Source organism: Myxocyprinus asiaticus, chromosome 16, assembly GCF_019703515.2.
Source record: "Myxocyprinus asiaticus isolate MX2 ecotype Aquarium Trade chromosome 16, UBuf_Myxa_2, whole genome shotgun sequence".
NCBI classification, from domain to species: Eukaryota; Metazoa; Chordata; class Actinopteri; order Cypriniformes; family Catostomidae; genus Myxocyprinus; species Myxocyprinus asiaticus.
Window position 1 is genome coordinate 48,483,507 of NC_059359.1, and position 26,574 is coordinate 48,510,080.

General features: G+C 38.2%; 1 pseudogene; it reads right to left on the minus strand.

The window, feature by feature from the left end:
* Positions 1-5,259: 5,259 nt before the first annotated feature.
* The window catches only part of LOC127453873 (rho guanine nucleotide exchange factor 2-like), a 93,095-nt pseudogene continuing 71,780 nt past the window's right edge, over positions 5,260-26,574 (minus strand).

Genomic DNA, 26,574 nt, shown 5'->3' on the forward strand with positions numbered 1-26,574 from the left:
GAGTAGCGTGAGCCTCCACATGCAGAGTCTCACACAACAAGCCATGTGATAAGATGCACGGATTGACTATCTCAGATGCGGAGGTAACTGAGACTTGTCCTCCACCACCCAGATTGAGGTGAGTAACCGCGCCACCACGAGGACCTGCTAACTATTGGTAATTGGGCATTCCAAACTGGGAGAAATGGGGGTACTTTTTTTAAAGTCTAGTATGTCTAAGGTCTTGCATTGTTTCTACTGGACTCCCTCTAGATTGTTTAGGCTTGGTTTAAAAGACACACCTACTGGCGATGTCAGTTGGAGGATGGGGACATAGCCCATGCTCTGTGGTTCTGAACTAAGATTCAAGAATTCTGGGTAAGAGTCCAGAATTTTATCTGTGAGGTTTTATATACTCAAATTTCATTCTGCCCCAGACTATGTATATTGGTTGATATATTGTTCATGTTTCATGTCATGTGGTTCCCTTGTCATGTGATTTCATGTTTCCCTCCATGTTCATGTATCTTGTTTTCATTGGCTGATTGTCTTATCTTGTTTAGAGTTCTTTGGGTTTGTTGGTTATCATTGTCATGCATTCTCCCATGTCATGTATTTAACCCTCATGTTTTCCATGGTCCATTGTCAGGTATTGTTGAATGTAACTTTGAGTTTTCAAATTTGTAAAGTTAGTCAAATTCATGTTTTTTGTATACATTTGTAGTTAGGGTTTTTGGATTTCACTTTTGTTAATAAATTGCACTTGGGTTCTTCATCGTCTTCATCATTGCCAGCGCCAGCAACAACGTTACATCAGCTTGGCAAAATAGACGTGTATGGTAAGAAATGGGACAGGTATTTGTCCTTTCTGGAGGGCTCTCAGTGAGGACCATGTGGAGAGAAACAATTTTTTTGTGGTAATTGTAAATTCTATTCTTTGTGGAATTCTTTTCTCTTTGTTGATTTTTATATTTATGTTCTCAAATATCTTTTGTTTGCTTGCTTATGTGTGCATGGTGTAATTTAGTCTTTGACCGCAGGGATATCGGTTGAGGGGCAGAGCAGTGTTGGGGAAGGGGAGGGGGATATAATGGGAGTTAAGTTGATTCTGTGCAAATATGTTCTGTTTTTTCCATATTTCACATAAGAATCAAAAATGTTAATGGCAAAAAGAGATTGCATCCATTAGATCCTTTGAAGCAATTAAGTTCAATGTGTGAGCTGCACACCATTGGTGAGGTAATAAGAAATAACATCTAGTTCATTTCAAGTGCATAAAACAATATAAACATTACATGAACAAACACTAATGAACCTGAAATCAACAGCAATGACATCGCTATGTCAAAGCTAACAGCTCAGAACTCTGACACACTTTTAAACCTTACTACTTGGTTATAATCCACCTATTCCTTAGTTGAAGTGCATCTTTTATTGATGTAACATAAAAGGAGCACATGCTCAGTGTTCATCTGTGAGACTATTGCGCTTTGGGATAAGAATATGATATTGATATGAAAATTATCAAATTATTAACAATTTACTGCTGTTGCCTTATGTAATCTATAAAAAGTAACTGTAGTCTGAGTATTTTAAAATTTAATTGAATCCAATTACAAATATTTTATTTTTGTAATCTGATTACGTAATCCATATTACATGTAACCTGTTACTACCCAGCACTGGTTGGGTTTATTTTACGATAAAGACCGGCTGAATGTAAATGATCCCTTACATATTAGACTGCTAGATGGTGCAATTGACTAATCTGAATCGAGTATAATGATGAGCCGCGTAATGAAATAAAATCTATTAAAAAAACTTTATCACAAAGAAATATTATTGGGTGTTTAGTATTAGGTCTGTATTGTACTGGATAAATCTCTGTTCATCACACAAAACGAATTTGTTTTAATAATATTAAATGGATATTAAATATAAATCGGACATCATTTTTTCAGAGCAGAAGTATTAATAAATAATCTACTTTCCTCATGTTTTGTCCTAATAATTCTTTTATAATAATAATAATAATAAATATGATAAAATCTATTTCTAGACTTTGAATCATGAACAAAAGAAGGGAGGATTTTACTGAGGGGATTTACACATTATTTACTACACAAATATTTTGTGTATCCATCACTGGATATGGCATGCAGCTGTTATCTCTGTAACTAACAAAAACAAGTTCTTATTCCAGCTCAGTTTACATAAAACCTGTAAATGCTGATATTTACATCTAGCTAGTAAGTAGCTCTCTCAAATGGTCCTGTATAAAAACATTGAATGTTTTGACAATTAAAAAAAAAAACTGTGGAGAATGCAGTCCTGCATTTATATTTCATAATTTAGTTTTTTCATATTTAAAGTATAATTTCATATTTTCATTCATTTTTTTCTACATCCATAATTAATCTCATTATTTATGCAATTATAATAGCTGTGTAAATGCATTAATTCCACCTCTGGGCAAAATTAAACAGTCTGAGTAAACACCTTTTCTTGGGATATATGCCACTTCAGGTGCAGCTTCTCTGCCAGCTTTGCAGTTAAAGGATGGCTTAACACGCAGAAATTAAAACAGTTTCATGAGTTGAGTCTCTTCGATAAAGCCAATTATCTGTCAGGTGTGGCATGTTTCCAGCACATTCATGTTCTGACAGTAATTCATTAAACAGTTAATAATTTTACAGCAAACACTTTTACAACAAATGACTTAATAGAAGGTCTACATATTGTGCAAGTGACAATTTCTAAGGTTCAGATAAACACCAGAGCAACAGAGTGTCTGTCATAATCTGTGCCAGTACTGTTGCAGAGCTTGACATACTACAATGAGTCCAGTATCCAGGATGTTACAGAATAACTCTTATAACGAGTACAGTACAAATACAGTGATGGAACAGTTGAGGTTAGTGAGGAATAGAGTGTTGGCTGAGTTTTTGTATTTATGTTTTAAGGTGAGTTGTGAGATTTTTTTTTTCTGTGTTTGGTATTGAAAAGTTGTGAGGGTTGGAAAAGTGGATGTACATGTGAAAAGATGGGAGACAGACCGCTGGAAGTAGCCAATAGCAGAGACAGGACTGGGCTGGCTTGATGATCTATTAGAGGAAGTCAGTCAAGACATATGTCATGTCTAGAGGGTAACCATCATGGTGTGATAAATCTCTTGTGAGATTCACCCTAATCCCCACCCTAACCCTGCCTTTAGTAGCAGGAAATGCACTCTTGTGAGGGTTTCCACAGCACAAGGATTATCATCTAGACATGACACCTTAAACATTTTGCAAGCATTGCAAGAAATGGTGACGCAAATGTGATTCTGAGTCCCAAGCAAAGTTTTTATGTGAGAGAAGTTTGAGAGCAGCAGTATTTTGGATGCTCTTGTGGTGTTTTTAAATAGTAATCTAGAGTCTGGACAAGATCAGAACTTACAAATGCCTTAAATAAGGAGAAGGTCTTTTCCTTTCAGATCCACAGTGGAAAGCATCCAGGGGCTGGTTGCATAAACATAGCCATTAACTTAAGACTCTGTCTAACAATTAGTCTGACTAACTAAAGATGCCATAGAAAGCCTGCTGCATAAAACAAACTCACAGTTGTCTTTAGTAAGACAGTCTAATTGCCACTGCATTGTGAGAAAATTAAGACACTGAACATCTTAAACAGTGGGCGTTCAACACAGTTTTCCTTTGCTGGAAAGTATTTGCCTATTAGAAGAATGCAATGCTTCAGAATCGATTGTAATGAACAAATTTAGAGATTTTAAGTTTTGTTACAATCATAGAAGTCAAATCTTCTTCCAAGTCTCAACTCAGGCCCCTTCTATCCCTCAATTCAGCTGACAGTTACTTTCCATGGCAACATGGAATGTAAACGAAAGTTAGCCTATGGGTCTGCAGTCGTACATTTTTGTCTTAACTTTTTCAGTCAGTTGTATAAAAACTTAGATTAGTCTAATTTAAGACAAACATTTTAGACAACTAACTTGTAAGACTAGTCTAAAACAGTTTTATGCAGCCGGCCCCAGGACTCACTGAGAAGTGTGTATATGGGATGAAATTAGTCTCAAAATCATTTTGAAATAGAGCCCTGCATTTCAGCCCGAGCCCGACGGGCCCCGACTTATTTACGCCCCTAGGGCCGGGCTTCATGCCAATTTTCACGTCATAGTTTACACGTGGGCCGGGCATCGGGCTTGTTTTAGGCTCCTCCTCCTTTTTATATTTTAGACATTAATTAATTAAAAGAAACTATGAGAAGTTGATGATGGTAAAACAAACATAGAAAGACGTTTTATAACCTATCACACTGACACACATGACACAGTCTGGTCACGCACACACACACACACAGGTTTCCCACAGACTCACGATTCACCTCGCACAGTGTTTAGTGTCCCTGCCAGCAGCAGTAGCAGTGAGCGTGCCTTCAGCGCAGCTGGAAGAGTTATAGAAGAAAGGAGGACTGGACTGAAACCTTCCACTGTGGATGCTGTGCTTTTTCTCCACGATGCTCTGTAAGAGACTGTTCTTCTGGCTGTAGCCATGTTAAGACTAGGAGGCTGTCTTGTTTTCGTTTGATTGGACTTTATTTTCATTAGTCTAACTGTTGGAAACTATTGGAAATAAGAATAGCCATGTTCTGTGGTGAAGCCTTGATTTTTGAGGTAAGATAACCTGCATGTTCGTTCATTTTTCCGCACGCTGGAGCAGCTTGCCTCAGCTTGTCAAAAATGCCTTTTTACTGTGGTGGTGATAATAAACATTTAAACTAACATTGTGTGATATGCTTGAAGTGTTCTATATCTATGGAGTTTATTGTAGGCAAGTCAAGTGTTGATTTGAGAGGCTAAATTCATCAAATGTGATCAACTCACTGTCGGCCGCTGGCCGTTTGGTCGTCGCTTTAAAAAACAAAAACTTAACAAACAAAAAATGCTCCAAACATTTTTCTAAATTAACTTAATAAAGAAACGAAATGAAATGAAATATAACTACTTTGAAAAACACGGGCTCCAGTCGTACTTGGGCCGAGAATTCTGATAAGCTGTCGGACAAGGGCTAGGGCCTGAGCGTCTTGGGCCAGGGCTGGGTTAGGGCCTAGATTTGAGGCCCGTGCAGGGCACTATTTTGAAAGCATAACAGCATTGTTGTTGATCACACCATAGGTTAACACATTGTGAGTGAACTTTGTGCTAAATGTAAAAGATGTGTTGAATGTACAGTTGAAGAGTCAGAATAAAGCAAATTATAAAAGCATTTATATTGATGCAGAGTGAAATAAACAGACAAAATACATGATTCCCACCATATAATTAAACAGTACAATGATCAAAAACATTGTAAAAAAAGGCAATTTATAGACAAAATTGTTTAAAGGGAGTTTTTCCTCCAACATTCAAATATTTATACATAGAAACAAAGAATACAAATAGTAAAGCATTAAAGAAAGCTTTTTAGTGTGGTTTTCAAGTGGACAGTAAATAATTGGTTCATTTCTCCACTTCATTCTATTATCAACATCAATATGTTTTAGGCAGTCCTGTATTTGTTGGAGGTAATGTGTGTTGATTAAATTTTTTTAAGGAACTGCATTTCAATTCTTTTCAAGTTGCCCCCAAGCTACCATTTAACGTGCTACATTTCATAATCTTTACCATCAAATCTGTCATTCTCTATTTCAGCAGAAGAACAGTTTGTAGGAGTATACATTCCCCAGCATTATGACAGCTCATTTTGGACAATAAACAATGGCCCTGTCCCAATACCCGCACGCGGTCTTGATACTTAAATGTGTGTGCACGCGGCACCAAGTGTTCAAGACTGTCCCATGTTTGAAATATGGCAAATCTCAGTGCACTTAACCCACACTAAATCCACACTGGCTCGAATACCGCTTCAGAGCGGTCTTTCAGGCTAAGCGTATCCCAGAGTTCAGAACGTTCAGGAGCTCACACTCCGCCTACACGAGCAATCTGTGTATTAAAGCGCAATATTACGTTCACAACTGATTGGATGACTTAACATCATCATTACTAAATATTTATGTGTATATTTATATACCTCTTTGTTATCCTTCTCGCCTAATAATCACCTTATTTTGTTTGTTCTCACCTAATATTACTGGTGGTTTTGATAATTTATCAGCCAGTGTGGCATACAGTGTACTTTTAAAACGTTATTAACTACTACCACTGTTTCGATCTCAGCTGTACATGTGTTTATGTAAAGTATACGTTTGAATGCTTTTTATTTGTTGTATAAAACCACATACAGATGAGTTGTGTGAAGTAGTCTTTGATTGTCTTATAAATGACAAGCCAACACATATCATTTTAATGGTTTGCAGTAGTAGCTGTTAATGGATCATACAGGTTTATAGATTTTTTGTTAATTAAGTTTTATGCAGTGTATTGAGAAACAAAGTAGAAAGAAATGGCTTTAATATTTTGCAGCAATTATGGAAAACATAATTTTACAGTTAAACATTTTAATGTGCAAAGTATTGAAAATCACAATGACTAAAAATATTTAACTTTTACAATTAATTTCACACAATGAAACATACTAAAAAATTTACTTACATATTTTTAACAACACAATAATATACTTCCAACAACCAGTAGTGTAATGATAAATAAAAGGATGGGTAAACTATTCAGTTATTTATTATTTTAAGTAGGCTATAACAGTCACCACTACCACCAACAATCAGTCTTCTGAGTGCAACTACAAAAATAGCAACCGGTACCAACATTGTTTAGTCTGCGAGTGTCCCAATGTGCAATCACACACTTGCAGTCTTCACGTCTACTTGCACACTGTGGCCAAACACCGGAAATACTTAAGACAAGTGGGTAAGTAGGTAAGTCCAAAACCGCAAGTGGGGGTATTGGGACGGGGCCAATGAATACAGCTACTTTTGACAATCTACAGATGAGAATTAAAAACACACTACCACAGAAGTCAGAATGATCACAGAATATCATCTAAATTGTCCTTCATTTCTACCATCTTCGATTCAGTCCTTTTATCAAAGACGAAATACACCATAAAATGTTTAATTAAATAAAACAGACAACACAATTTAAAAAATGCTCTAAACTACATTAATATAGATTATTCTACAGAATATGTGATAAGTGGTTTGATGAGGTGAGTTTGTCGGGTTTTGGTGAAGCTCTTCATGTTGAGTTGCTGTTAACTGTGAGCTTCAGTCACACACTCACTCCTCTGGAATATCCTGCAGATCTAAACAAACACATACACACAGACTAGATATGAAAACTTCAGTACTTGACAAAACCACATGTGTTTGTGAGATTTGATATGGAAGCAACATGACAGAACACCTATGCTGTAAAAAGATGGGCAATAACAAAGATACAGGATATGAAATTAGGGATGTCCCGTTACCATTTTTTGGAGACTGAATACAAGTACCAACACTTCCTTTTTTGTACTCGCAAATAATGATACTTGTTTTTATTTTTATTTTGCAGTTTTCAAATACAATACTGTGAGACTGATGATTTGAAGACAGCCCCTTTATTATGTTTCAGTAACTTCAACTAATAATAAAAAAAATCATTTCAGCTGTCACAACATTATTAAAAAAAATCACACTTCTGTATTCAACAGTTTAATTTTATCATCAAAAAAGAGTGTATAAATACATTTATTAAAACTTTCCTCAAATAGAACAATTTTTAACATAACATTGAATTATTTTTATCATATGAAGTACATTTATACAGATCCTCAGCACAATACAAAATACAACACTGAGGTTATTTTTGTCAAATAAAATGTTGCAAAACAGAGCATCACACATGTGAGATATTGCTTAAATATAATAAATTATTTAAGATTTTTTATAAGTAGTATTATTAGTATTATTATTTTTACAGTGAATATTACATATCTGTATGTTAGTGATATATATCTGTTGTTTTTCTTCCCCCCACTTAAATGGAGCTTTTATTTAGGCATAAAACCGAGTGAAACCCTTCCAGTTTGAACGTTTTTGACAACAGCTTCACACTTCCGGAAAAGCAGGTCACTACATGACTCAGTGTGATTATTAAACTGCAAAAGGCTGTAATTCTATTAAATAAATATGTAGTCTGTATGTGACGCACCCTTTAATGTGAATGTGCGCTCTGAATGTCATCTACCACACGAGCACACGTGATGATCACGATGAGGTGTTTTCAGTGTATGAGCAGCCGGCTTCACAAATTAACTTTGAAACGCGCATCACATGCAGACTGTATATTTTATTAAATAGCAGCCTAATTCTGTCTGTGTGGTGCTCATCATAACGTAAAAAAAAATAAAATAAAAAATAAAATAAACTCAGGAACAAAATGGAAATTCCTGCTCAAGAACTGGAGATGCATTAGACATTTACCTGACCTTAGTACCTTAGGTATTAAGACTCAATTGTAAACTTTAGCGTAAAATTGGAAAATTTCTGACCAAAATCTCTGAATTTGTGGACAAAACCAGAAAAGATGTCCCAGGGTCCCCACAGCCATTTTATACTTATCACATGTGGGGGAGACAAAAGGATAGAATTTGTTAAGCTTTATATTAGAATAATGAAGTTTATGTAATACCCTATATTGAATAAACTGATGTCTTGAGTTGATAGAACAAGAATATACAGATAAGAGGTGTTTGTCCCAATCAGTCTCAGAAACCTGAATCCCTAAATCGTCTTCCCATGCACTCTTTAAGTAAAGGGAGGAAAAGTCAGTTTTACCCTTGAAAGCATCTATAAATAAAGAAACTAGGTCAGAAGCATTTGGAGAATTTGAAAATAAATCAAATATTTTACATGCTAAAGACAAAAATTCAAAATGTGGGATATATATACGAACATAGATTCTGACCATAGATTCTTATGATTTAAGATCATATTTGTAGTTCATATTGGAGGTCATCTTTCTTACTAAGTTGAGAGAATGAGGTAAAAGCATTATTAATATATAAATCTTTAATGCTACGAATTCCTTTACCCTGCCACTCTGTAAAACCTTTATCTGAAAGTGAGAGTTTGAAAGCATGATTATGGCAGATAGGAGTAAATGGAGAGGTACTTGGTGACTTAAGCACCTTTCTGACCTGGTACCAAATTGGAGTTGTTAAGAACGAAATTGTTTTTAGAGTCGCTTTAATTGGCATAGGTGCCGAAAAGAGCAGAGCAGAAAGAGAAGAGTGAATGGCATTTTGTTCTATCACTAGCCAGGAAGGAGTGTCTGCTTGAACAGTGCCTGGAGAAGAGTCTCGCCAGTAAATTAAAGATCTGCAATTTGCTGCCCAGTAATAATGACGGAAGTTGGGTAAACCCAGACTCCAAATGAAGGGCAAAATAATGGAATTGAGAGTTCTAAAAAAAGATTTTGGTAAAAAAAAAAATGGGTACGCTTTGAAAAAGGTACAAAAATCTTGGAAGGGTCGCCATTTTAATTGCATTGACACGGCCAATCATTGATATAGGGAGTGATCTCCATCTTTCTATGTCATGCCTTAAATTGTCTAGTATCGCAAAAAACATTTAGTTTAAATATATCCTTTGAATTCTTGGGGACAACCACACCAAGGTATTTTATCTTATCCACAGCTATTTTAAATACAAACTCTGCAGTATGTTATCGCTGATGGGCATAAATTCACTTTTTTGCCAATTAATAGAATAACCAGAGAATCTACTAAATGATTCTATTCAATCCAACAATAGAAGGAATAGAGCATTCAGGATCTGAAAGATACAGAAGAACGTCAGCATAAAGAGATGATATGGTATGCTCTACCTGACCAATGCTTGGGGGCAAAATCTGCAGGTGATGCCTTATGGCTATTGCCAATGGTTCTATGGCAATGGCAAACAGCAGGGGTGCCGTGTGCCCCTGTGCAACTCAAATTGTGCCGATCTTTCAAGATTAGTTAGAACTGATGCTCACAGTTATTTAATCAACAACATGCTGACCCAGGAAACAAATCTATCTCCTAAACTGAATTCTTTATTGGTGGTTAAAATATAATTCCATTCAACTTGATCAAAAGCTTTTTCTGCATCTAGGGAAATGATTGCTAATTTAGAGGGAGATTTAAGATTTTAGTAAATTATATTCATTAGACATCTGACATTAAAAAAAGAAAATCTTTTAGGGGCAAAGCATACTTGATCGGGATGGATAATAGTTGAGATACAGTTGTTTAATCTAGTTGCCAGAATTTTAGTGAACACTTTTAAGTCTGTATTAAGAAGAGCAATTGGACGAAAAGAAGATGCATCGGTCACATCTTTGCCTTTCTTAAGAAGGAAATGTTGGCGGAGTAAAGAGATGATAGAAATTTCGGTTTATCAAAGGAATGATTGAACATCCACAACATAAGGGGTGCAATTTTATCTGCATATTTTTTTTATAAAATTCAATACAAAAGCCATCGGGTCCCGGTGCCTTCCCATTAGGCACCCATTTATCCCCTATCTCAAAGTGTTTCTGTTTAACTTTTAACAACATCTTGCTCACCTGATCAAAGGTGATCTTACTGTATTCAAATTTAAGCGGCATAATATCATTTAGAACGCTAGAGGCCGCGGTGTCCCTGTATAATTTTTCCAATTGAGTGAGGCGAGTATCTATCTCCACCAAGCGTCTTTTTTGCTGTTTCCTCACGGCCGACTCATAGGAAATTATATGCCCCCTCATCACAACTTTAAAAGTTTTCCATAGTGCTGAGTCCGACACATCTCCCTATCGTTAAGCTCGATAAACAAGGTCATCGAATCAAAATTATGCTGGCAAAATTGAGTATCTGAAAGAAGAAGAGTATTAAATCTTCAGTTGTAACTTGGCTTTGTCCAGTCAAAATCAAAGGATACCGTTACAAAAGAGTGATCGGAGATCAGGATATTGTGGTATTTAATTGTAGAAACATTAGGTAATAATTTAGAATCTATAAAAAAGTTATCTATTCTTGAATACGATTTGTGAACTTGAGAAAAGAAAGAGTACTCCTTATCTGTAGGATGATGCAACCTCCAAATATCAACAATATCCAACGATTCGATGAGATACTTAATGGCCGACGTAGAATTAGGAGGAGGGTCTGATCGGACAGGAAATTTGTCCAAAGCAGGGTCCAATACACAGTTGAAATCGACGCCAACGATAAAATGAGTATCAGATACAGAGGGCAGAAGATTAAATACTTTCCGGAAAAAAGCCGTGTCATCAAAGTTAGGGGCATAAAAATTTAGAAGAGTGTAATGTTTGGAGGCAATTAAGCTGGTGATGAGAACAAAGCAGACGTTAGGGTCAGTTAATGTGTATATATGTTTAAACTAAACCCTCTTGTCCTACATGAGAAAGTAGATTGGAATACATGGGGAAACCCAACTACACCTCAAACGTTTCTGTTCACCATGCTTAATATGCGTCTCTTGTAGGAATATGATGACAGCTGGAATGGACTGTAAATATGAGAACACCTTCACCTGTCCTTTTAGGCCACGTACATTCCAGCTGGCTATGGTAGTATTTCCACCTCGCGGTAATGTTACATTATGTGGCATTTTACATGATGCACCGAATTAACAGCAAAAACAAAATTTCTCAGATCAGCCGAAGGGTAAACAAAGATAACAAACAACAATAAACACAAACCGTGTCAACCCACCCCCTCCTGACCGCTTCCCCAAACCAAGCGGGAAAAAAACCCATATATACTGTGGAGCTATAATTGAGCATAAGGAGTAATAGCTTTCCAGAGAAAATAAAACAGAATGAAAAAAGAAGGGAAAAACCAGCTAGGACTGAATTGTGCTTCTCATCCCTTCGAATATTAACATTAGCAAAGAAAAACTGCTAGGCTATGTCATCAAATAAATAAACACAGAATTATACTGTGTCCAGTGTTATGTTAGTGAACAGGCAAACGCAGACCAAACTGATCTGTTCCAGCTATGGAAATATACTAACAGACTTTGGCAGACGTAAAAGGATAAGAAATTTAAAGTCCACTAGTAAGTCCTGCCAAACCATTAGCTTCCGACCGCTAGAACAGCAAAGTTACACAGTGTAATGCTACCCTCAACAGTGATAGGGTCAACAAAAGCTTGAGCCTTCTCAGTAGAGTCAAAGATATGTTTAAATGAGTTGTGAGTCACGAGGAGGTGAGCAGGAAAAAGCAGGTCATGTCGTACATTAGCCTCCTTGAGTCTTTTCTCTAGGGCATTGAAAGCCTGGCGCTGCTTCAAAACATCAGAGGTGAAGTCCGGAAGGATGCACGCTCCGTTGTACATCAAAGGAGAAAGCAGCTTTGCAAGTCACAGAATCTTCTCTTTGTCTGGAAAATGATGCAATCTGGCCACCATGGTCCCAGAACAAGATTGTGCATTTCCGATCTGACCCGTGTGGTGGGCGCGATCAGTCTTGAGAGGATTCGGAAAGTTACTGGCGCCCAAAAGTTGCACAAGGAAATCAGTTACAAACTGAGTTGGGCAGCCATTCTCTGCTTTTTCAGGCAGACCGACGATCTTGATTTTTTTGCCACCAGGAGCACCCCTCAAGATCATCCAATTTGGATGTCAAAGATTTGCATGTTGCGAACCAGTCACGGCAGTGGGCCTCGAGTTCGGAAATGCGGCCTTCGTAATCCGCGCTAGCATCTTCGAGTTTAGTGACCCGCAAGGTAATTTCTAACAGTGTAGCCATCGTCTGAGACAACACTGATTCCAAAGAGTCAAATTTTTCATTGTTTTGATAGCCTCCATGATGTCAGCGAGATTGACCGTTTTGGCAGTGTCAGCGACGGCCTGTTCTCCATCTGACTGACAGGCATGTTGTACGTCTGTTTCCTCCGATAAATTGCCTCATTCTTATTTTTTTGGCTTCGTTATGCCGTCTGTGACCGTAAAAAGGTAACGAGCAAAGTTTAACTACAAAATTATTGTTGAAAATAAAGAATAATCGAGGGATGAGAAGAGCTAAAAAAAAAATGTCTAATCCATATGGTGCTCTCTAGCCCCCCCATCACCCTGTTTTGTAATCAAAGTTGTTTTTAAGTTGTTTCCTAACTAAAGGGTGCAACGAATACATAAACCAAAATAACAAGAAGCTTTATGCAACCAGGACAGACAATGCAATAGAAACGTGTTGTGTATTTATTGTCTTTGTATTGTTTTACAGTGTGCAAGAGGCTAGAGGAGGGAGAGAATATGAGATGTTTTGGAGGTCTCACCTCTGGGACTATCAGCTGTCTCAGCGTCCTGCTGACGTGCAGTCTCTTGAGAGGTCAACAGGTCACCTGTGTCTCTACCATCCATTGTGTCCTGAAGTCGCAACTCTTGCAGTTGTTTTTGCAGCTGAATTTGCGTTCTATCGCCACTCTTGTGCTTGTCTTGGGCAGCCCGCAGGCGCATCACTTCCTCCTGCAGCAGGTTGTATTTGCGCTGCAGCTGTGTCAGATCACCCTCTGTGCCTGGGGCATTGCCCACCTCCTGCACAGCTGCTGTATCCTCCTGCATGTACAACTCCAGGAATGAGTCCTGCCTGACCACTGCAGCCTGCACACAGACAGATTCACATTTAACAATTCAGTCATTATTAATAAACAGGATGAATCTCACACCAAAAAAAAACATTTTGCATAAAGAAAACAAGGAACGTACAATCCCTCCATCAGTGCTCAGACTGTCCGCAATAGGCTAAGAGAGGCTGGAATGAGGGCATGTAGACCTGTTGTAAGGCAGGTCCTTACCAGACATCACCGGCAACAATGTCGCCTATGGGCACAAACCCACCTTCGCTGGACCAGACAGGACTGGCAAAAAGTGCTCTTCACTGATGAGTCACAGTTTTGTCTCACCAGGGGTGATGGTCGGACTAGCGTTTATCGTCGAAGGAATGAGCGTTACACCGAGGCCTGTACTCTGGAGTGGGATCGATTTGGAGGTGGAGGGTCCATCATGGTCTGGGGCGGTGTGTCACAGCATCATCAGACTGAGCTTGTTGTCATTGCAGGCAATCTCAATGCTGTGTTACAGGGAAGACATCCTCCTCCCTCATGTGGTACCCTTCCTGCAGGCTCATCCTGACATGACCCTCCAGCATGACAGTGCCACCAGCCATACTGCTTGTTCTGTGCATGATTTCCTGCAAGACAGGAATGTCAGTGTTCTGCCATGGCCAGCGAAGAGCCCGGATCTCAATCCCATTGAGCACGTCTGGGACCTGTTGGATCGGAGTGTGAGGGCTAGTGCCATTCCCCCCAGAAATGTCCAGGAACTTGCAAGTGCCTTGGTGGAAGAGTGGGGTAACATCTCACTGCAAGAACTGGCAAATCTGGTGCAGTCCATGAGGAGGAGATGCACTGCAGTACTTAATGCAGCTGGTGGCCACACCAGATACTGACTGTTACTTTGATTTTGACCCCCCCTTTGTTCAGGGACACATTATTCCATTTCTGTTAGTCACGTGTCTGTGAAACTTGTTCAGTTTATGTCTTAGTTGTTGAATCTTTTCATGTTCATACAAATACTTACACATGTTAAGTTTGCTGAAAATAAAAGCAGCTGAAAGTGAGAGGACGTTTCTTTTTTTTGCTGAGTTTATTTTTGCCATATTTTTTCATTTAAATCAAGCTTTTATTTTGGATGAGCTTTTATTTTGAAGTGTTTCTGTGTTGTTAGACCAAGGAGCTCTGACGTAATCACGGCAGATTCCCAATCCGGAAAAGCCTGTCGCTACGTGAAACACAGTGATTATTAAACCGCAAAAGGCTGCTATTTAAATAAATAAATATGTAGTCTATATATGACTCGTGCTAAAAAGTGAATTAGCACTCTACCTGCTGTCATCTGCTACAAACAGAGTATGCTATGCTTATAATAGTGTTTTCCATGTATTAGTCAAGGATCTCTTAAAGGTATGAGCAGCTTGTGTCTCTATGCCTGCACAATACCGTCTCCACACATTCACAAGCACTCACATTTAAAATGCTTTCTTTGTTTTCTTCAACAATATATATATACTCATGTTAGAAGAAAACAACGAAAATTCAAGGTAAATATAACTTGTGTGCAGAATATGTTTATTGGCCATCATTTCCAATCAAGCTGTGATTTTGCCCAATTGTGAAAAAATTATTTAATTGTTTGTATTTAGGATACATAGCTATGAAATTAGCCTTAGCGGAGTGTAGGAAGTAAGCACAATGGAGTAGACGTGTCTGCCTCTTTTCCCCAATTTGGTTTCATTTATTTAGCTATTTACCACACTAATTTTTGTGATACATCGCTAAAGGAACAAAACAACTTTATAACAGCAGCATCCATCAAAAATGGTAACTAAAACTTTCTAAATTTTAAAAATGTTTTAAAGAAAGAAGCCAATACGAGAGCCAAGTCACCCACCGCGCCAAACGATGTGAACATGGCGGCACTAACAGGCCTGTTGGAGGAGCATAGAGCAGCCTTCAGGGCCACAATTTCATCTTTGGAGGTAAAGCTTGACTGTGTGTAGACCACAGTGTCTGACCATGGACTCCGACTTACCATGCTTGAATCCAACGCAGAGTTATTAGATGCGCACGTAGAATATCTGGAAACCTCCTGTGCTGCCCTAGCGGAAAGTAACACAAAGCTCAAAGCCAAGGCTGCGGACCTGGAAGCCTTTAGCAGGCAGAACAATATCAGGATCATCGGCCTGCCCGAGTCAATTGAGGGCCCGCAGCCCACTGCATTTTTCTCAGAGTTACTCTCTGAAGTGCTGTCTTCCCTGGAGTTTGACAGTGCACACAGATCCCTTACCGCTATACCCAAACCAAGCGAAAGGCCAAGGGCGGACATAGTCCGCTTTCATCGGTATCAAATAAAGGATAAAGTTGTCCGGGAGGCACGCAAAAAATGAGGGGAGCTGCAGTTTCAAGGGAAACCTATAGCCATTTACAAGGACTACTGCCCTGATGTTTTGGAGCAGCGGGCCCAACACCGTGATGTCATGGCCGAGATGTATAAATGTGGACTCAAACTGGCTCTTTTGTACCCGGCCAGGCTTCGCGTAATGACTAGAGATGGAAATAAGAAGTGGTTCATTTCAGTGGAAGAGGGCAAACATTATTTGGCATCTCAACGTGACATCTCCTAGTAACCTGAACCGTTGACTGACACTGTTGTTATTGGAGCCATGGATATGATTGGAGCGATCTGACGGACTTCTGGTCATCTTATTTAGGTCAGTCTTTGACTCCGTTTTGAGTTACTAAATTTGAAAACCAGGAGGGTTGTATTGATTTCATGCAGATCAAGGTTATTTTTGTTCAGAAATGCACTTCTGTTCAGCTTTGTTACAGTGAATATGTTTCATACCACTGATCTGTTTAAACTCACCCTAATGCTCTTTGATTGTAAGCTGACCAGCCTTTGTTAACAATGCTTATTTTTATTGATACAAGTTTCATCCAGGGTGCTGTTAATGCATTTATTTATTTTTATTTTTGTAGTATTTATTCACATGTCTATCACTAATTGTTTTAACTCCAAAATATCTCATTACTTGCCTTCATTGCTGGGGTTTCACTGTATTGCTGGGAAAATGTATATGGGGTTTGAGGCTAGACTCAAAGTAAGGAAACAAGGTATCTGGAGAGATCTGTGAGAATTCTGTTCATTTAAAGGGAGGGTGTGTGGGGGGTATATGGTTTGTTTGACTGTTGCTGTTGTTTTTCTCTCTCTCTCAGGATGTTATTTCTTGGATCAGGGTACTGCAGTGTTTATATAAGACACTATCTAGATGTCTGGTAGTACAATAGGAGCCAGTACAAATATCCATTTTATGTCTTGGAATGTAAAAGGCATGAATACCATCACTAAGACCAAGAAAGTGCTTACACGTTTACAGCTCCTTAAAGGAGGCATTATTTTCTTGCAGGAAACTCATCTTCGCACTTCAGATGTTTCTCGTATTAAGGGAAAATGGGTTGGTCACTGTTTCCATTCTAAGTTCTCTGGGAGGGCAAGAGGGACAGCGATTCTTATACATAGAGACATTGCTGTTGAGCCTGGAACAGTGGTCTCAGACAAAAATGGTCATTATGTGATTGTATCGGGCATTTTGCAGATGGTTCCGGTTGTGTTGGTGTGCATATATGGTCCTAACTGGGATGACAACACATTCTTTTCCGATTTTTTCTCAGCACTTACTAATCTTGATGGGGGGGGGGTTACTTGATTCAAAACACAGTACTTAATAGATCTTCAAAACATACCACTTTATCAACACTAAAGAGATGGGCCTGTCAGATCTCTGGAGGTCTAAGTTTCCAACTAGTAAAGTTTTCTCTTTCTTCTCACACATTCACCATACATACTCGCAGATTGATTTTTTTCTGTTAGATAATAGACTGATGCACTCTGTCAATTCCTGTGAGTATCATAGCATAGTTATCTCCGATCATGTCCCCACATCTTTGGATTTAAGGTTTCCACAAGCTAGAACCTTTTTTAAACAATGGAGATTTAGTTCACATTTGCTGTCTGATAACAAGTTCAAAGATTTTCTCACATCTCATATAAAAATGTATGTTGAAACTAACAACACTTCTAATATCAGCAGCAGCAGCACACTTGTGGGAGGCATTCAAAGCCTATATACGTGGACAAGTAATTGCATTCGTCTGTCATATGAGGAGATCTGAGACCTCCAGGATGGCAGAAATATCTCACCAACTTTCTAAACTGGACTCTCAATATTCTTTGGCCCTTCACCCACAATTTACAAAAATGTCTTCAACTTAATTCGTAATATAACTTCTAAATCATAAAGTTGAAAAGCAACTGTTGAACACAGGCATTGGTTTTTTTAATTTGGTGGAAATACTGACAGATTACTTGCATTTCAATCCCGAGCAGTTCGTGCATCCAGACTGATCCCTAAAATTAAGTTACATATGGGTGTCATAGATTCTGACCCTGAGGAAATTTATTTCATTTTTTTCAAAATACTTCTCAGAACTTTACTCCTCAGCATGCAGTTCAAAGATTTGGAATGGCACAAACCCTATTGATCAGCTAATATACCCTAGTGTTAATGATGGCCTTACACATGATTTGGGTAAGCCTGTATCTATTGCAGAGGTGCAAGAGGCAATTCATTCCCTCAGAGCAGCAAATCCCCTGGCCCTGATGGCTTTACCGTCAAATTTTACAAGGCCTTTTCCTCTGTGCTAGCCCCAATTTTACTAAGAGTATATAATGAGGCCTTTCTTTAAGGTCAGCTCCGATCAACCATGTCAGAGGCATCCATTTCATTGTTACTTAAGAAAGATAAGGATCCTCTACTTTGTAGTAGTTACAGGCCGATTTCTCTGTTAAACGTGGATTTTAAAATTCTAAGGTCCTCGCTCATCGTCTTCAACAAGTGTTGCCTGCCATAATCTCCTCTGACCAGACAGGTTTCATGATTGGGAGACACTCTTTCTATAACACTAGAAGGCTTCTTAATATCATCCTCTCCCCCAGCTCTGACACTGCTGAGGTTGTTCTGTCCTTTGATGCTGAGAATGCTTTTGACAGGGTCAAGTCAAGTAATTTTTATTTGCATAGTGCTTTTCACAACACACATAGTTTCAAAGCAGCTTTACAGAAAATCATGCTTTAACAGAAAATGAAACTGTTATATCTATAAAGTCTTAGAGTCATTATTGTGTAATTGTAAATTGTGTATCAAAATAAATAATTAAATAAGTAATAATTGTATTTAGAACCCCAGTGAGCAAGCCAAAGGCGACTGTGGCAAGGAAAACAAAACTCCATAAGATGTTGGTTAATGGAGAAAAATAACCTTGGGAGAAACCAGGCTCACTGTGGGGGCCAGTTCCCCTCTGGCTAACAGCATGAATATAATGCCAATATTACTTATTTATGTGCAGTGCAAGTCATGGTTTAAAATTAGTAAATTAAGTAAGTGTTAAGGGCCAGTGTTTAAACTAAGATTTTGTATGAACTGTAAGATTAATGACTAATGTCTTTGAAGTCCATTCTGGATTAACTGCAGAAGTTTACATAGATGCACTGTCCTTTGTTGGCTGATGAAGGCTTTTGCTGGCAATTAATTGATAGTCTATGTATTCCATTTCAGGAGTGTAGTCCATCATTACACCAAGGTGATGCAGACAGAGATGAGTGAGGTTCATTGCAGTTCAACTGGCCAGCCTTTTCGGTGAGGTTTCGTGGGGTCCATCCTAAATCCAAAGTTCAGGCAGTGGCATATGAAGCATTCCATGTCTTATGGTTGGAGCTGGCATCAGTTCATCCTCTGAAATTCATCGTAATAGACTGAAGTGATGTCTGGATATCTGGGTCGAGTGGGAGTATCTGTTTCGGTTCCAATTTTATATCATGGATTCGGTTATTATACTCTTTCCCTGTCGCATCTGTGCATACTAATGCAACACATTCTAAACCCTTTCCGCTCCATCGAGGCAAGCACCAAGGCTGCCCTGTTTCACCTTTACTATTTGCACTTGCTATTGAGCCACTGGCCATATGGCTACATAGCGAGGAGAACTTTGAAGGCATTACTTGGTTTGGAATCACCCATAAACTCTCCCTTTACGCAGATGATCATAGCCAACCCTATTTCTTTGTTACCATCAATCCTTAATATTCTTGATTTATTTGGCAAATTTTCTGGTTATAAATTGAACCTTCAAAAAAGTGAATTACTCCCCATCAATCTACCAGCTGAGAAGCTTTCTCAGCATCTTTTTCCCTTCAAGTGGGCTCAGGAGGGGTTCAGATATTTAGGTGTATTTATTACTAAGTCATTCACAGACATCTTCCTAAAAAAATTCCACTCCTTGCTTAATGTCTCTAAAGCAGATATAGAGAGATGGTCTTCTCTCCCAATATTGTTAATAGGCCGTGTTAATTTGGTTAAAATGGTAATTTTGCCCAAATGTTTATATCTTTTTCAACATATACCAACACTTATTAACAAGTCTTTTTTGTCACTTTAAATCGGATAACAAACTCTTTTTTTTTGTGGGGCAATAAGTGTGCATGCATTAAGAGAACTGTTCTCCAACTTCCAAAGTCTAAGGGGATCCTTGCCCTACCTAATTTCCAACAATACTATTGGGCCTGCAATATTAATAAACTTCTTTATTGGATTGGTTCCTCAGGTGCCCCCGAACGTCCAAATTTGTCATCCACAAAAATATTCCCTTCATTCAGTGATTTGCTCCAAGCTTCCTATAATTACCAAAGATGTTTCAGACAGTTTAGTGGTTACTAATACTCTTAAAATATGGGTCCAATTTAGGAAGCCTTTCGGGTTGATTAGACCACTGGCTTTGGCTCCTATCTTGAACAATTATGTTCAGACCCAGTTTTTTTGTGACTGGTCTTCTAGGGGTACCATCAAGGACATATATGATAGGAATATTTGTATCTTTTTCAGAATTATCAGATAAATATTATCTTCCTAACACACCTTTTTTGTTTCTTTCAGATCAGGCACTTTGTACAAAACCTATTCCCTCAATTTCCTAATTTCCCTCCTGATTCTAAAATGGACTCCCTTCTCTCTCTCAATCCAGACAGAAAAGGGTAAATCTATGTCATTTATGAATCCATAGATTCATTAAATCCAGACCCTACTGTATATCTTAAGAACACATGGGAGCAGGAGCTGGGATTTGCCATATCGGAAGTAGAGTAGGATTACATACTTAATTTAGTGCACTCTTCATCTCTATGTGCTCGACATGGTTTGATACAATGCAAGATCCTGCATAGAGTACATTACACCAATGCCAGATTAGCAAAGATATACCTGGATCGAAGTGACACCTGCAATAGATGCAGACAGTCTCCAGCCAATGATGCTCATGTGTTCTGGTCATGTCCAGGATTGGCAGAGTTCTGGCCTAAAATATTTGACCCTTTTGAAAAGATCTTTAATGTATCAGTTACTCCAAGCCCTTTAACAGCTCTATTTGGAATTCCTTTTAAATCTAATTTTGTCTTCAACAGTACAATATGTTGTTGCTTTCACCACGTTACTGGCCAGAAGGCCCATTCTCATTAAATGGAAACACACCTCTCCACCTTCACATGATACAGTAGATAGATAAAAGAGATTCTGTTGTGTTTGAAATTGGAAAAATTAGGATTCTCTTTAAAAGTGTCTCTAAAAACTTTTCATAAAACGTGGAAGCCTTTTTTAGATTACATTGATACCATTGACCTGTCACCTGAGAATGCAGAGGAGGATTCATTTTTTTGTATTTATTTTTGTATTTATTTTTTTATTTGTTGTATGTCTTATGTACTTCTGTGTGTAATTGTCTTTGGGATAGTGGTGGGTAGGGGGGTTGGTCGGGTGGGGGGAGAGGGGATTTAAAATTGGAAAAAAGCAGAATTGTGGTGTGTTATTTTTTTGTAAACATTGTTAATATGTCTGCACAAAATTTCAATAAAGAAATGTGAAAAAAAGAAGAAGAAAAAATTAGCCTTAGCAATTTTCTTTTTCAAAAATGTTAAAACACAATACAGAATTTGAGATGTGGTGTGCATACAGACATGCTGCTGGACATTGTTAGTAGTAAATGTTAAACAAGACTTTACTTTCTAGAAATCAACAGTGCTAAAATTTCCAGAAGTTTAAGAAACAACTATTTATAAAATTAGGTTTCAATAATTGAAGAAAATGGATACTAACTTTCTGTGTTACTGCTTCACAAAGCTTTCTTAGAAATACGTGGCATATGGAAGTCTAGCGCTGTGTGCATCTCACCTGCAGAGCGTGTAATTGTGTGCTGAGGTTCACCAGTCTTTGGCACACCTCCTAAAACACAAATATACAATTTAGACAGTTAGCTGTGTTTTCTGTATTTATTTTCAATGGTTTTATTAATTAAAGTTTGTTTAAGATTCTACCTCATTTAAAGTCTTGTCCAGCAGTTGGTTTCCGTTCCTGTCCTGTGAAACACAGTAGATAATGCATTGAAATGCCTCACAATGACAGACCAGGGGATATGCCAGCATTCATGAAACCCTTACCTTGTGTGATGAACTGTTTATATCATGAGTGCCATTAACTGATATTGTTCCTTCATCTATATTTATAAAAGAAAAAAGAGAAGAGATGAGGATATAATACATAATCATTTAAACTTAGGATCCAAATAATCCAAATCTTTTTTTTTAAATGAACGTTTTGTTCATTCTGACACAGGCAAATCAGACACAGTTATCAAGAATAATCTAAAAATGGGCAAATATCAGCCTGGCCGACAAAGCAATATTTTACAAATTTAGATATTCTTTTGCATAAAATGAAATAATTTAACAAATGTTTCATGATAAATGAAGTGATGTGTTAATGGTGTAAAATGTACCTGTTGTTTTCGAAGTGAACTGTGCTTCTGTCTTCTTCCGCTCTCCATTTAACTTGCAGGTCTGTGTATGATCAATGCTGGAGCTCAACAGCACTTCACTCAGTCTGTCCACTGAATGTTTGGGATCAAAAAGAAAATGAAAACTATGATGCTCTTCATTACTGAGCTCTATTGTCTGTATGTTATGCACTCCGCTGGTCTCTTACCCTCAGCAATGGCATCATTCAGTAGCCATTCGGCCTGGGGAGCATACGGCGTATCTGCTCGGAATATATTCCTTGAGTTTGTGGGAAGAGAAACATTTTGACCTCTGGTGACCTCTGCCAGATCAGAGAACAATGTGACACGCTCCTGTAACAGCTCCAGAACCTCACGATCCTTCTGCTGGATGTCAGCTAGAGAGACAGACAGAGAGATAGATCTTAATGGATTAATTACACTTAAACTTAATTAAAAATTAAACTTACTGGATTGAAACAAAATTATATGGCAGCAGAATACTTGACAGTACAAGTACAAGACAACAAGTTAATGAAAACAATGATGCGGTACAGGCTGAGTAATCACAGTCTGACTACAGAGAAAGACTACTATAGACAGAACTGGCTGCCCAAAGAGAGCAGCATATGCTTAAACTATAGTCAAGGAGTGAGTGTTCATTTCAGTGTCCTAGTTCAATGTACAAATAAAGTACCAAAAAAAGTTTGCTCAATATTACACTAATGTTACAAAGTCAAGCACGGAAACTGCTCATCTTTCATTTTAGTTTGCTATTCTGAGTTTTTATTTTCAGGGTTAAGGAGCATCCAATTTGATACAGTAAGGTTAGGTGCTCCGAAGAGGCTTTGTTGTTGAGTAAATATAAGTTAATCATAATTATGTTAGCTTGACAATACTGTTCTTCTACAGACTGGGTTTAGGGTTTTTCAAAAATCCCTAAACCAGAACCAAAATTATCAATTGTAATGCATCGTATGCACACATTTAAATAATCAGTTTTCTATTATATTAAGCAATGTTCTAACAATACGTTTAAGTATTGAATGGATTATAAGTATATTTATAATGTAAATTTCTCTTGCTTCGTCTGCCATCTTGGATATATTTTTCCACCAAGCTCATTGCAATGCATTTTGGGATCGCCTACCCGGGGAAGGACAAGTAGGTATAGCTGCTTGCCGGAGATCTCCAAATGGAGGCAGAATCTCCAAAGGAGGGTGGGGTTACTTCCACACACAGTTAGGGTTAGGGTTAGATAAGGGCTCCCTATATCTTTAATGGCGGTTTGGAGCGACCGGCCCTTTTTTGAGCAATGCCTGCAGCTATATCGTTCTAGGAAAGGATACATACCTTAGAATTTCTTTAAAAAAAGAAAAAAAAAAGAAAGACAGAAAATCCTCAAACAAACCTCTGACTCTGCGCAGCAAAGCTTTATCCTCAGTCTCAATCAGAGGAAAATCCTCTCGTGAAGGACAACTGAAAGACAGAGAGAGCTTGAGCACAGAGCCACAGACTAAAACAGGTGTTTAACTGTGCAGAGATGTTTGAGATGTTGGCGTAGAGATTTAAGGGTTGACTCTGACTTGCTCACTGTCTGCTGAATGATCTTCATCCAGGTGTTTCTGTCTTCTTTGGAGGCGGCGTGGAGCTCGTACATCTCTGGAGGTGTGGAGTGACTGATGAGGAACATCCCTCGCTCTTGATTGGCTATATCCCTGACGATCAAATTCTGTAAGCTCAGCACTGCCGGTTTGTCCTGACACGAGAAAGACATTTGGTCCCAATCACACAGTCAGTTTGATTTTATTGTAATAAGATGCAGATGCTGTAAATTTGGACAGTAGGTTGGTCAAAAAAGGCAGAGACTCACCAGACATGGAAAAATATATTTCTGGTCTTTTTCCTGCATGAACACCAGGATGTCTGTCATCAGCAAAACCTGCACATCTACACAGATCAAACAGAGTTCCTGATAAATCTACCCTCGTGCTCACAACTTCAGTCTTTGCTACACACACATTAACACATATGGTACCTTTCAGTCTAGATTGTGCAGTCTTCCACAGCAGTGTTCCCTCGTGAACGAGTCCCCGGCGCAGCAGCTCTCCTCCACGAAACACTCCCCCACCCTTAACCTTTATCTCAGCCCGTGGGTCCAGACGGGACTGGATCTCCTGCAGCCGCTGCGCTCGCTCCAACTCCTGAACCTGCTGATCCACTGAGCGCAGCAGCTCCCGGATCAGAGCCAGAGACTGAACCAGACACCTACTCTCCTCTTCACTTCCTGCAGAGTTCAAGATCAGCTCATATCTGAGCAGGTGTATGAAGCCATCTTGGTTCTGCACTTATTTTTTCCCATAGGTTTTTCATAAACTTCTTAAGAAAAGAACCAGCTCTGAGGTGAATCACAACATTACAAACTTTGATTTAAAGTAAAAAAGTATTTAAAAATCTGACAAAAACACAAAGATACAAGACTGTGTACTTAACATCTTTAATAAGGGAATGAACTACAATCCCATGAAGCATTGCGAATGACTTAACTGAATTAAAAACAATGGAAAAATATAAAACTGTTGATTTAAATTATAGAAACAATACATTTTAATTTTATTGCAAAATAATCTTAAATATACAAATTTGCAAGTAGTTTATATTTGTATTATATTTGTATTTGTATAATTAAACAACTCGATTGCATCATTCACAGTGTGTCATGGGAGTGAGCAGTCGCTGAAGAGCTCTTTTGGTGTAATTTGTTTGACGCGATTCTCCAATTGGTGGATCTTTTCCCTTCAGGATCATGGGTAATGTAGTTCTTCAACAGGAATTCTGTTATTAAACAAGTTTTTTTAAATGAAGTTGAAATAATGCAGATTGATGGCTTCAACAGAAGCATACACCATTGATTAACAACCTCGGACCTCACGGTAGGTCTGTCTTAAAAATGAATGGGATTTTTACTTACGGAACAAGATTGTTGTGCTCTAGTGCTGCGTCTTGAGTATTTAAATGTAGCCTTTGTTATTCCTTTCAGTGCAAATATGCCTCCTTTCAATAACCCGCAAGATCAGAATTATGTCGTGCAATTTGCATTCAGAACAGAATTTGGGATTGTATTTGCACCATTGCCTGATCATTTGCCTAAAGACAAATAATTTTTAAGGCCTAATCTTCCATCACGTTATTCATTCAAACCACACAATGAGGACTTTAAGACATTGCAGATTCCTTTTCTGTTACAGCATGATTTTTTGTAAAGCTGCTTTAAAACGATGTGTGCAATACTTGACTTGATCTGCATAATTCCTTTGGTGCTAAACCAGCGCAGAAAGCGTGTGAAAATAAATAGCACGATTCATAAATACGCAATACATTCATAGTGAATTCCCCCCTCAAGGATATAGTGATTTGTTTGAGCAGACTTTAGTTTCACATGATCAAACAAGGACTGGCTGTAATTTTGGAGAAAATGTCTGAGTATAGTCCCACCTTTAGTGTTGTCTAGTATGCGCTGGATGAGCACAGGGTATTTAGTGATACGCTGAGTGACCAGTAAGATGCACTCTTGGACGCCATGGCGACGGAGTAAAGAACCTCTGCTCACGCGCTTGAGAATAGAAAAGAACAAAGACAACACATGCACTTTTACATATTTCATTGGAAACACTGAATATGATAAATTCAATAATAACTGGACTCTCATGTTGAGCTGGCTGAACTCTCACCCGTATGAACTGCTGGAATCTTTTGTCTCGTGCTAACAGCTCTTTATAGAGTTTCACCGCTTTCAGGTGTCGACTGCAGAATTCAACATAGCACTTCCTCATCTCCTCTGCATTCTGACCTGAGAACTGAGGCAAAGAACAATTTATTTTGAATTAAATGAAGTTATAAGAGTACTATAATTAATGTATTGTAAAGGCACGGGAAAAACTTAATGAGTGGCTCAATAGATCTGATTCTGATCTTAGCATAGATTTTGCTGTTAGAGTCAAATCTTTGAGGTCTGTGACAACAACACCAGATCATTGTCATATCTGTTGCTTGTTAAGAGCAGCTCAGTGATGGAATATAAGGAAATATCATATCAGAAATTTGCAAGCATGTTGGCTATTAATATTGTGATGTTCTGTGTTGTGTAGGTGTTGTGTATAGTCTGTTTACTATACAC